The sequence below is a fragment of the Haliotis asinina genome, chromosome 5 (assembly GCF_037392515.1).
Source record: "Haliotis asinina isolate JCU_RB_2024 chromosome 5, JCU_Hal_asi_v2, whole genome shotgun sequence".
NCBI lineage: Eukaryota > Metazoa > Mollusca > Gastropoda > Lepetellida > Haliotidae > Haliotis > Haliotis asinina.
This window is the reverse complement of record NC_090284.1, coordinates 65,735,061-65,746,971: the sequence shown is the minus strand read 5'-3', so window position 1 is coordinate 65,746,971 and position 11,911 is coordinate 65,735,061. Positions and strand designations below refer to the sequence as shown.

The 11,911-nt window shown below is 37.7% G+C and overlaps 1 long non-coding RNA gene across 1 annotated transcript; it reads left to right on the top strand.

The window, feature by feature from the left end:
• Nucleotides 1-284: 284 nt before the first annotated feature.
• LOC137285153 (uncharacterized) lies at nt 285-1,485 on the top strand. The gene is made up of 5 exons (XR_010956956.1): nt 285-355; nt 537-602; nt 924-980; nt 1,121-1,175; nt 1,463-1,485. It is a non-coding gene; the product is annotated as an uncharacterized lncRNA (long non-coding RNA).
• The last annotated feature ends 10,426 nt before the right edge of the window (nt 1,486-11,911 follow it).

The window sequence follows — 11,911 nt, the reverse complement described above, 5'->3', positions numbered from 1 at the left end:
TGCGTCCGACGACTGTTGATGTTTACAGGCTGTCGTGGCATTGCGGTCGTCCTGGTGTGAGACACTATATACAAAAATTTCTATGCAAATTGTGAACATATGATGTTTAAACGTTTGGCAAACAGCCGATTTTCATTTATCCATGCACAAGATCGTCATAGCTTTTTTCGTATATTTGTGTCAAACACACAGTTTGGCGGATAATCTAGGCAGTATTTTTGTTTACAAACCTGTATATAATGGGATTACTAATTCAATTTGCCGTTTCATGTATCTGCAGGGAAAGGGAAAACGCCGTTGCAAGGACTGCAAGAACTTTCTCAATGACGTCAAAGAAAAAGAAATGGCCAGTATTGTGAGTGATTACGTTTTACAAGATTTATTCACTTATATCTTAGAGTGGCATATTTGCACCATTGTACAAATATCTGAAAGCATGCAGCATGGTTTTGTGTGCTTTAGTCGTAGAGATTGAAATAAAGCTATGGCAAAATCATGACTATCTCAGTTATTCAATAACGTGTTTATATTCACAGGCTTCTGTAGGTGAGCTGATAGAAAGCCAATTCTGTGGAAAACTTAGTGAAGATCGTCAGGAGAAGGTATACAAAGAGACGTCAATGTTTTGTTTCCGTAATTGCTTCTTGCATTTTCTGTTTTAACGTATTTTCTGTTGTAACGTATAAAAGCTCCACCCAGCAATCCTCCAACTATCTGAAGCAGACAATTAAGTGATTGACACTAAGAGCATCGAATGTGATGACATACATGAAGCAAGCCAGTCCCTTCGTACTTTTGTCACGAATAAAGAGTGTAAAAGTGAAATCGTGAGGGTGATAGGGCTGGGGATTGGATGTGTGAGCACGCATGTGTGACTATGTATCCAGATTGATCCTTTTGTATTTGAACGTTCCATGTTTCAGTGTGAAGGCTTCATAGAGACAGCTACCGAAAAGGAAATCGAGCTACTAGATTTGGTAGTAAGTATATAGGGGGTAAAAAAGTGGTGTAGACATAGTTATTACCAATGTGTATATGACTGTGTGACTGATCAAATATAACAACCTATTGTATCAAATTAAAATATACACATTGAAATGACAACTTATCTTACTTATAGAATGTGGAAAACACGTGCAAGCTCCTCGACATGTGTGGTGGCAACTAATTGTAAGGTGAGTGTATTATTGAACGTGATACGGGCGAGGTAAGGTGAGGGGAAATATTTTCATACCATGACACTGTTCAATATTGATACCCCACCTTAACATATTATTCTGGTCAACTGATGATATAGTTAGTGGTTTTGTTTATTATTATTCAGGCCATTCCAGTCTGTAAACACTGATCCACTTTTCGTCATTTGGTCTTTCTGTGAGGTACGGCTGAAATGGTTTCCTCGTGACGAGTTATGCTATGTACATGGCCCAGTGAATTTCATTTCGAATCTTTTCCCTTGCAGATGCCAAAGATGCTGCCTGTCGATCTTTCAACCCCACCAGACAATGTCATATGTAATATTTTGTTAATAAAACTTGCTATTTAAGCTCATATCTATTGTTGGACTAATTACTTTAGATACCAATGTATAAGAATATATTAGAATATATAAATGTCAAGATTCTCACTGTCGTTTCAACTGCATTTCAGAATTAAGCCATGATGGTATAACATATCGAGAAGGATCTCTACTGACTTGATGAACATACGGAATTCTTATATCCACAAATGAACCGTTTAGAATCAACATTCTGAGGAAACATCCAACTGACATCCTGTTGCATCTTTGTAAAACCTAGCCTCCTCATTGTCTTTATGTTAAGAATTTCAGTGTTGTGTAGACATTACCGAATGAATGTTTTCAGGTATTTATCCAAAGATATTACTGATCATTCCTCTCACAGACGAATATGAGTTATACAGTGGTTCATTGCAGGCATCACTTGTCAGAGAGATATCCGGTCAGATCTGAAACAAAATATAGCATGAAAAAATTAAAAGTGTGGTGACGTAGTATTAAGATCTGCAAACACACAAGGAAAAGATGCGAGAGCAATATTGCTTGTCCTTTGTGAAATAAAGTAACAAGGATTCTTCTGATAAGATAGCGGAAAATAAGATAAATTACATTAAGCAGAAAAATCAAGGAGATACAGTTGTGGTACGAATGGGTCAATGCTCACCACAAGGTATATTTTTGTATTTCATTGTCGAGAGGACAATCAGTCGAACTAATCAGAGATGTGTAAACATCACTGTTGGTGTTAAGTTTCTGGGAGTGTTAATGAGTGTTGGGTTCATCTGCATCTACATCTACATTCGATCACCTGTCAGGTGCAGAAAGAATCGCCTTCTTACAGATTGGTGGATCCATCGATTCCAAAATGGTCCGCTCTACACAAGTCCAATTCTACGATGTTGAACGGATGCGTCTAATGAAAATTCTGAGAGAACAGAGTTATCGCAATGTTATTTAAAGGGACAGTGAGAGAATAAGGAGTATTAGGAGAAAACGATATTTAGACCCTTAATATTCAAGATTGGAAAGGAACAACAACTAAAAATCTATCTTGCAAACATTCACTTTCAACTGAAATTATTGAACTGTATAATTATCTTGCTACTGGTCAATACGAACCGTCTTTTGTTGGTTAATCAGCCATGTTGGCATTTCTGGGAATAGAATGGCAATCTTTCTGCCAAGGCAGCACTCAACAAATCTTTGGTGCCACTTCTCATTTCATACTCTGATTACAAAGCTAGCATTAGAACTTACATCCATGGCCTCATGCAGTGGGACACCCAAGTAGGTGTAAATAAATTACACACAATAGAACCCTATATCGGTTACACCTACTTGGGTTGTCAGTTCACATTTGAAGAGGTCATTATGCCATGCACGGGCCACACTAGATATACTCAGGAATTTTTCTTGATTTCTTGAAAGGCGACGATCCTCCGTTTGGTATCCCTTGTGATAAAAGAATCATGATCAAGTATGTTCTGCGTGACTGTTTCGAAAATTCCATCACAAGGGCTACACATTTCAAATCATTAACTATGACGGATCCTTTCAACAATGTAAAAGAGTTATATTTGTAAAATGATTTGTAATAAGATTAACTATTTTATTATGGGTATTTTAGACTAGTTACTTAGATTGTTGGTGGCTGTGCCCTCAAAGGGAATTGAAATATTGTAAACTTATTTCCCTCTTAGAGGAAATAGTATGTAACAAGCTACGTTGTGGTATGGGATGCGTTTCCAGTATAAATTCCTCAAGCGCACAATCAAACCCAAAGACACAGACAAACAGAAACTGAGCTTCCATACGCTAATAATAGTAATTCATAATAACAATGATGCTGATGATTAATCGTGAAGCGATTATAGCGTCAAACTTTAAAAATAGTCTGCCGAATGAGCAACTAAAACTTTACGAGAATATTTGCAATATCAAATGTATGAAACCATTTGTGTTTTGTGTTACCCCATTCAACAGAAATAGAATCCATTGTAGATGGATTCTTTACCAAATCAGACTTTATTTGAAGAGAAAGTGAGAAATATGTAAGCAATAGTGTTACACCAGAGATGAATTGCAAACGGAAAGCTACATCATGCAAAAGGATGCTGTATTCACATACTGGAAAATAGGATCACAGTAAAATATATATCCCATAATTACTATTACGTCGAAAATGATGATAACTACGCTGCTGATTCACTACAAACATTTTCCAACACGTATCTCATAACCCTTATTGAGCACATTAACTTACTGACTCCCAATGTGATACATTGAACAACTCTTATAGCAGCCAGCGCTCCGTAAACAAAGGTAACAGCTGTTTTGAATTTACCATTCGATCTCATTAATAGGCATATGGTAACTTTAAATGGCATCAGACTGCACACGTGCCTACCTACATGACATTCAGTTTAGACAAACTGCCTGAAATGAATACCACACTTCTCATGGTTGACCTTTGTGTCACTTTTGCCTCAGGTAGGTTGACGTTGTGAGAAGTTGAGTGAGTGAGTGTGTTTAGTTTAACCCCGCACTCAACAGAATTCCAGCTATATGGCGGCGGAATGTAAATAATCGAGTCTGGACCAGACATTCCAGACATCAACAGTATGAGCATCTGCTCACTTGGGAACCAATGACAAATGTGTCAACCAAGTCAGCGAGCCTGACCACCCGATTCCGTTAATTGTCTCTTACGACAAGCATAGTTGCCTTTTATGGCAGACATGGGTGTGCTGAAGTCCTATTCTACCCGGACCTTCACGGGTCTGACACTGTGAGCAGTTGATAGCACATTAGTAGCCTATGTTTAATTGAATTTCATTTCACTATGTCATATCAAGATTGGACGTGAATGTTGTTTGTATAGCTTGGTTGCATCCCTGCCGCACGTTATTCATATTAGGTCACATAGCCACGGAACTAAAAAATATTGAGTAGTATCCTTTCATATGGCTACATTTAACATGCCATTTCATGATATACTGTAGACCTTCTGGAGCCACATACTGTACTAATATGTATTCATGTATTTTGGAGTGGTATAATCTAGAAGTTGATTGCACATTGAATGTATTTTTTACCATATCCTTTATTGATATTTCAGTGATATCATTACCCAATAAGTGTAACAACAGGCTTTATGACGACAGTTGTACAAACTGCAAAGAAATCCTTGCCGGAGTAATTGCAAGATTGGGGACCGAGGAGGGTGTGGTGAGTCTTACAAAGTATTTTCAGACACCAAGCCAGTACTCTATCAATTGCATGTAGAGGTGTTATTCAAATAAACGCAGGGGTTAACAAGAAATTAGCATTGAAGTGCAATTGTATCATATACCTTTAGGAATCCTGTGACAAGGTAGGAAAGCCGTATCTGTGTGAACAACTTCCTTACAACATAACGCTTGCTTAGTACTTGTACAGACATGCAGTTTAGACAACTGATGACATCGTTGATATGATGTTGCCATCATCTGATATCTTACTGTAGGACCCTGATGTTCTGAAAATGTGTTTATCTGCTAGGGCAAATATTATGACCTAATCAAACATTGTTTGAATACAAACATCGTTTGAATGATATAAATGGTTCGAGTATCTCACATATTTGAACGTTGTATTGTCTCGTTTTAGTGCTCCAATGCTATCCCTGCGCCTGTACCAGGACTTCTTCAGTATGTCGTGGAAAACGCGGTAAGCCAAAGGAGGGTTTTGATACACCAAATGGTTCCATTTCTGAATAAATCTAAATCATCAATATCCCCCAAATTTTCCAGAAGGACATTTAAACAATGCATGGAGTAAATGTTCATTGTATCGTATACATAAAAAAACTGAATGCATATTGTAAGATGTTCATTACAATTGGCCAAAGATGTTTGTGTTGAAGGATTCTGGTGTCTGGTGCAGTGTTGCACATCTGTTTCCCGAGACGGTGATCAGTCATTTCCAGAAATCTGTAAAGATCTCAGTACAAACGGTAATAATAGCAAACATTTACAAGATCACAACAACGTGCTCTGAAACAACAGGAGTCTTAGGTACCTTAAATCCCAACAAGAAGAATCTTTGCCATGCTTATAAGTTACAACAAATGTGCTCATTCCAGTGCCCATATATTTATAATTGAACACAATACCAGGAACCATATTCGTTTCCATTTTCAGGATGACAATGCTTGTACTAACTGTTTATGCTAGTTTCATTGCCAGTTTGGACACAGTTGAAGTTACGGTAAGTACTTATACACTGACACACAAATTTTATTTGTTTCTGTCAGAATATGAAGTTAAAAATAACTTTTTTTCCAAAACGTTAATGCTCAAGAGCGTTGGTGTATATGCTGCTAAACAGACCTAGATAAATGCTGCTGTTTTGATTCATGGCACACATCAAGCATAGTTTATTGTCATCAATTCATCGTGCATCTCCCCTTTATGACAGCAATCGGTCGAACAGTACATCAATGATGTTGTTTGCAGCACGCTTTCGGCTTACTTTCTGGAAGAAGTAGTAAGTATAATCTTATGTCCTGTAGTACAGTAATGAAAAAGTTGCACATTGATTAATTTTACATACAATCTTGTATTTTCTGACGCAATCGTGCTTCGCTGTAACCAACATAAACATCCCTAAAGTGACATAGTACACACAGCTGCCATTGATGCTTGTTGAAATACATATATTTGGGGGTATTGAATTTAAATGAGACCTTTTTATCTTCTTGTTTAATGCACCACCGAAGTCCATGCGCTGATCCCCGAGGTGTTGAGTTAAATTGTTGTAAACGTGGTATGAAATATGCTCACAATTTATACACTCGAATAACAAATATTAATACATTGTTAGAAACAATACTTTATGTGATTGATACTGGGATGATCAGATGTAGGTAATCAATTACAGGTCAGTTATCCTTCACATAGATCTGATTTACATTACAGTAATCCAATAGTGGTGCTCAACATGTTTTGATTGTGGAGATGTCACAGTGTGACAACAGCTCAAACAACATTCTCGCTATATATCAAACAGTCAACGCAGTCCAACATAAGACTACGAAGTAAATTCAAGATTCCAAAGCTTTCGTTTGGCACATGGATCAAATCGTAACATATGAATGATTGGTATCCAAGTATTTCTCTTTCAGGATCCTAAAGATGTTTGCACTCTAGCTACTTTATGTCCAGAGAAAAGTGAAGATTTGTTGTTTAGAAAGTTCTTTGTTGAAAAAGTAGCGATTAAACAACCAAATATTTTTTTCTCTTTCCGTAGTACCAATAACTATATGGTACAATATAAGATCGGAGTGGCCACGAGGGGAACATGGGTGGAAAGGCGAGGCGAACATGAACAAACATCAACCCATGGGCCCAAAGGGACCAGTGTTAATTTTGAACTGTTTGAAGCACGGGTACACCATTGGTGTTCAATGTTATCTGAGATAAGGAATCACTACCACGAATTACCAACTAATTTCGGCATTCCCAGCAGGGTGCATAGGAGATTTTAGTAGCAGTTAAGAGCTGTACATTGAAAGTGAAAGAAGAACACCGAGCCAATCAGAAAACGGCATTTACGTGTGAGGTAAGATAAACAACATGATATACAGGATTACAATACTGTTCAGTTCTTATTGTTTTTTTCACTAGTCACGGCCATGTAAGTTCAATATGCCGATGAATTTCCAACAATGCATGTTTATACACAACCAATGCTGAATGCCCATAAACTCTGTATAGTCATGCTGTATTAAACAATGATACACACCAGTTCCTAAACTGTGAAGATCCGGGTTAGGATTGGTCTTCATTCTTGTACATGGTACAGGATAGACAGGGATGCTGACTTCGTCCACACGTGGCAGCATATACCTGTTGTGTAGATCGATGCTCATGCTGTTGATTACTGGATTGTCTATTTACTGGATTTGTCCAGAAACTTTGTCAGTTGATTGTCGAACTTGTTTCTCAATGATGAGTTTTGTGATCTGTGTACTTTTTGTCGAACTGGTTTAGTGGAAATTATTGACCTGTTGTCTAAACGTTTCTAGTGCATACTAGGTGCCCATTTCAAATCCAAACATTTATTCATAGCACTGAGAATGAACCATTTCCATGTTCCAATAATTGTTGCCCCTGAACATATCACAATAATGTATATATTGTATGGGATATCCGCTATAAGCAAATTGATGCTTTATCTTTTGCAGAGGATAGTTCACCAAGGAACCTGGAGCTGAAATAAAATTGAATTTGTTTGTATACTCGCACTGAAATAAATAATCAGCTGTCTATAAATGAGTTCTTTTGAGTACCATCTTCATAAGGAATTCACCTGCTTACAGGAAAAATGTACCAGTATAACAACACAAATGGAATGGTTGACGTTTCTTTATGTTTCGTTTCCAAGCAAATCAAGAGAAAACGTCACCACAACAAAATAACAGTGGTTATAATTCAGAAACATGTCAGTATATTAGGTACAAATGATAAAATTTCAACGCCTAATGACAAAACAAGACTCGAAAATTCCGTGACTGTCGATCAGCTTCAGACATTGCACCCCGTGTAGAATGAAGCCGGGTCTGTCGAGTGAACTCCTTAAACACTCCTTAAACATCGTACTCCGCATCAACAAATGAGTGTGTGTGTGTGTGTGTGTGAGTGGGTATGCTTTTACGGCGGTTTTACTAAATTCCAGCAATAGCAAGACGGGGGAACACCAGATATGGGCTTCATACAGTGTAACAAGGAGTGGAATGAAGCCCAGGTTTGACGAGGGAACACTTTAAATATCTGCTCGATCCCCTCATCAACAACAGTTGTCAGAGAGCTGCTATGTCCCCGGCATTGTTATCTGTCTGCCAAAGAAAAAAATAATTTGAATTGAGGCATCTATATCATTTTCTCCAAGGTTGATCTGATATTTCATCCAACTGACGGTGTCGTACCTCAATTTCAGTCAAAGTAAGTGGCAAAACACTTTTAACATCCTTGGAACATCATATTTCGAAATATCCTCCATATGTCTACCATACAATGTTTTGAAAGTTTTACTGGGCCTTGAATGTTGTAATCTTGATCACTTCAGCGCAAGGGTAGTATGAAAGCTTTTGAAATATCATTCATGATTGTACCTCAAAAGTACCTCACATTACCAAGTATATTTTGTACTTAGGGAAAATCGCTTTCTTATTTGCAGACGATTTTAAGCATGAAAAGTTGTGACCAAGATTACTGACGCATTCCAAATGTCCCGTAGACGACTGATTTACCTATCACGAGAAAGCTTGCTATGGAATGCGCTTGCGTCAAAGCATACAGTCACGCACTCGGTCTGAACCATACATACACTATAATGAATGGTCATACATCTGTCTAATGATTAACGAGCAAACAAGGGGGACATCCGACTAGTGTGCACGTATAACAAATATAATACTGACATACAATCATGACCCTGTCACGTCACGAGAAGGTGCAAATTAAAACGAACTTAAGTTACCCGACAATTAGTCAAAACAAAAAGGATGGATTCTTCGAAGGACAATCGGGGACTGTACTATGTACAGCTGCTATCTCCCGGAACAGAACATCCCTCTTTGTTGCTCATCTGTATAGAAACGTGTCCACGTTGAGGTGCAATCGATACGCATGCTGTGTTTATACACAATTGCGTTTTCGGTAATATGTCTAGAATGGCCATAACAGAATGATAGGCGAAACTGTGGTCTCATGTTGAATTCATGACTACTTGAGATTCCCACAGCAATTAGGATGAATTAGACCATCCCAGTCATTAGTCGTCCTCGTTCTTGACTCATCCATTTACTTCACATATGCTTCCTAAAGACGATTTATAACCGCAGGGTTACGATCACATAGCATGCTGTTGCGACGACACATTGCTGCTTCATGAATGGCGATACCTGTAATCGTCCTTTTTCGTCTCTTTTGTTTTGTTGTTTGTCCTTTTTGCATTCCCAGCCGCTTCCATCTTCGTGTCAGATTCGTGTTTTTACAACCGCTATGCGTGTTTTTCCACAAAATTTATTCTGGCATTGTACATTTCTTGAACAATGCTCAAAAAGAACATACATAAGCAAGGGGTCAGCGTCTATGTTCCTCGATGACCTTTCTAGATATGAAATAGCAGTTAACTGGTATAATTTAGTAATGACATATTTACAACCTACATCTCACCAACTGCCAACTAATTACAGATATTTAATATTTTCATTTTTAAAATTCATTTCAGTATGCATCATTATGACCCGCAATAGGTGTCTGAAAGTTCTAATGAACACAATATATGCTGGCAAGATCGTGACAATTAGTGTCCCAACAAGTGAAAGTTGCAAACAGAGAATATTAGTGCAGCAGGGAGAGCCAACTGGATCAGCTTGATTTTAATTAGAAGCCCCCGTCAGTGTGTTGTGATTGAATTTGTTATTAACGATACATTTGGAGGATGGGAACATATATAAAGCTTTACACTTAAACACATTTCAACAGTTTACTTTCACAGTTTCAAGCACAATGAATCCCTTCGTCGCACTTATCGTTGCTGTTGTGGCAAGTAACAGTGAGTAGTTTAAATGACCAGATCATTTTCAGTTCTCAGTAACTACGATGGCTTGTGAATTTGGCGCCCCAACATCCTTTTAAACTTTTCATCCATCTAAGGGACCGTTTGCAATTTATTCGAATCTATTTTGTAAACGTTTGTCATCAACTCGATTTCATTGTCAATGTTTCTGAATCACTAAAGTAAAACCATTTTCAGCTTTGGCCTTGTCGATACAGGATGGAAGTGACACATGTGCTGATTGCATTGCATTCTTCACTGATCGTAAGGAGATGACATTCGAGAGGATTGTATGTACAAAACACTAATTACTACTCATCAGTAGTTAGTAAAAACCACGTTTGTTGAAAATGCGTTCATGTTTTGGACAGTATTGTATCAATGAGACACTGATGATTAAAACCCTTATCTTATCATAGCACATAATTTAATGAAAAACGTCATTGTTGTTTCCAACTTTAAATATCAATTGGCCACCAGCTCAAAAGTATGTTCGAATTCATCCCGTTTTTATAGGAATAATGTAATGAACCATCCTGTATATATTTAGCAGTATGTAGCATTATTCTAACACACACACAAAGTATGTGAAAGAACGTGTCTTTTTTTCAGGATAAAGAGGAGGTAAAAATGAACAAACACTGCTCCTCACTGGAACCTAGCAAGATGGAGGAGGTTAGACATATTTCTCTTTACATTACAGTTTCTCAACAAAATCCGATATTAATGGAATAGTTAACGTATATTATGAACGTCACATGCAATAGCTGAGGCACTAGTTGGCTTTATCTTTTAACCATTTGCTTCATTACCATCAGAAAGAGCATCGTTGTTTCCAAAACATGTTACATGTGGGTATATGTGACATAAACAATTAGGTAATGAAAGCGAGTCAGCAATCATAATGTCTCGTTTTCATGCACAGCAATGTGAATGCATATTTTTGTCAGTATTGTTGAGGGTAACATTGTAAAAAATGTGTATTTTCAGTGTAAGAGAAAAGTTGAGGAAATATGTCAGGAGAAGAAAGACAAGGCCAACAGTCAGGTAACTGTTTCCATTCTTACCATCAACAAACCGTCTTCTTTCAATGAACTTGTCTAGAAATACAAAGTGCCGTTAGCTAACGTTTGTTGAAGGGATCGTTTGTTGCAAAATGATCAACAATGTGCAAAATGAAATGGAATTTGGATAGTTGGGGAAGGCGCCTGCTTGACAATTTAGCCCTTGTTTCTTTTAAGAGTATAAGATGTACACATGTATAATAATATAATTATTGTGTACAGTGTGTGTAGGGCGGGGATTTCCAACATGACATCTGAACGTGTTCCTTTACAGAGCCCTAACGCCATTTGTGAAGCCATCAGCTTCTGTCAGTCGCCCGAGGCCGTGAATAAGAACAAACCCATAAGCAAGGCAAGATAAATACCTAGTGCTTGTTCATAAAATATATCACTGTTACCCCGAGATCAGAAAATGTACTGTCGAGGTTCTGGACTTGCGTCCGACGACTGTTGATGTTTACAGGCTGTTGTGGCATTGCGGTCGTCCTGGTGTGAGACACTATATACAAAAATTTCTATGCAAATTGTGAACATATGATGTTTAAACGTTTGGCAAACAGCCGATTTTCATTTATCCATGCACAAGATCGTCATAGCTTTTTTCGTATATTTGTGTCAAACACACAGTTTGGCGGATAATCTAGGCAGTATTTTTGTTTACAAACCTGTATATAATGGGACTACTAATTCAATTTGCCGTTTCATGTATCTGCAGGGAAAGGGA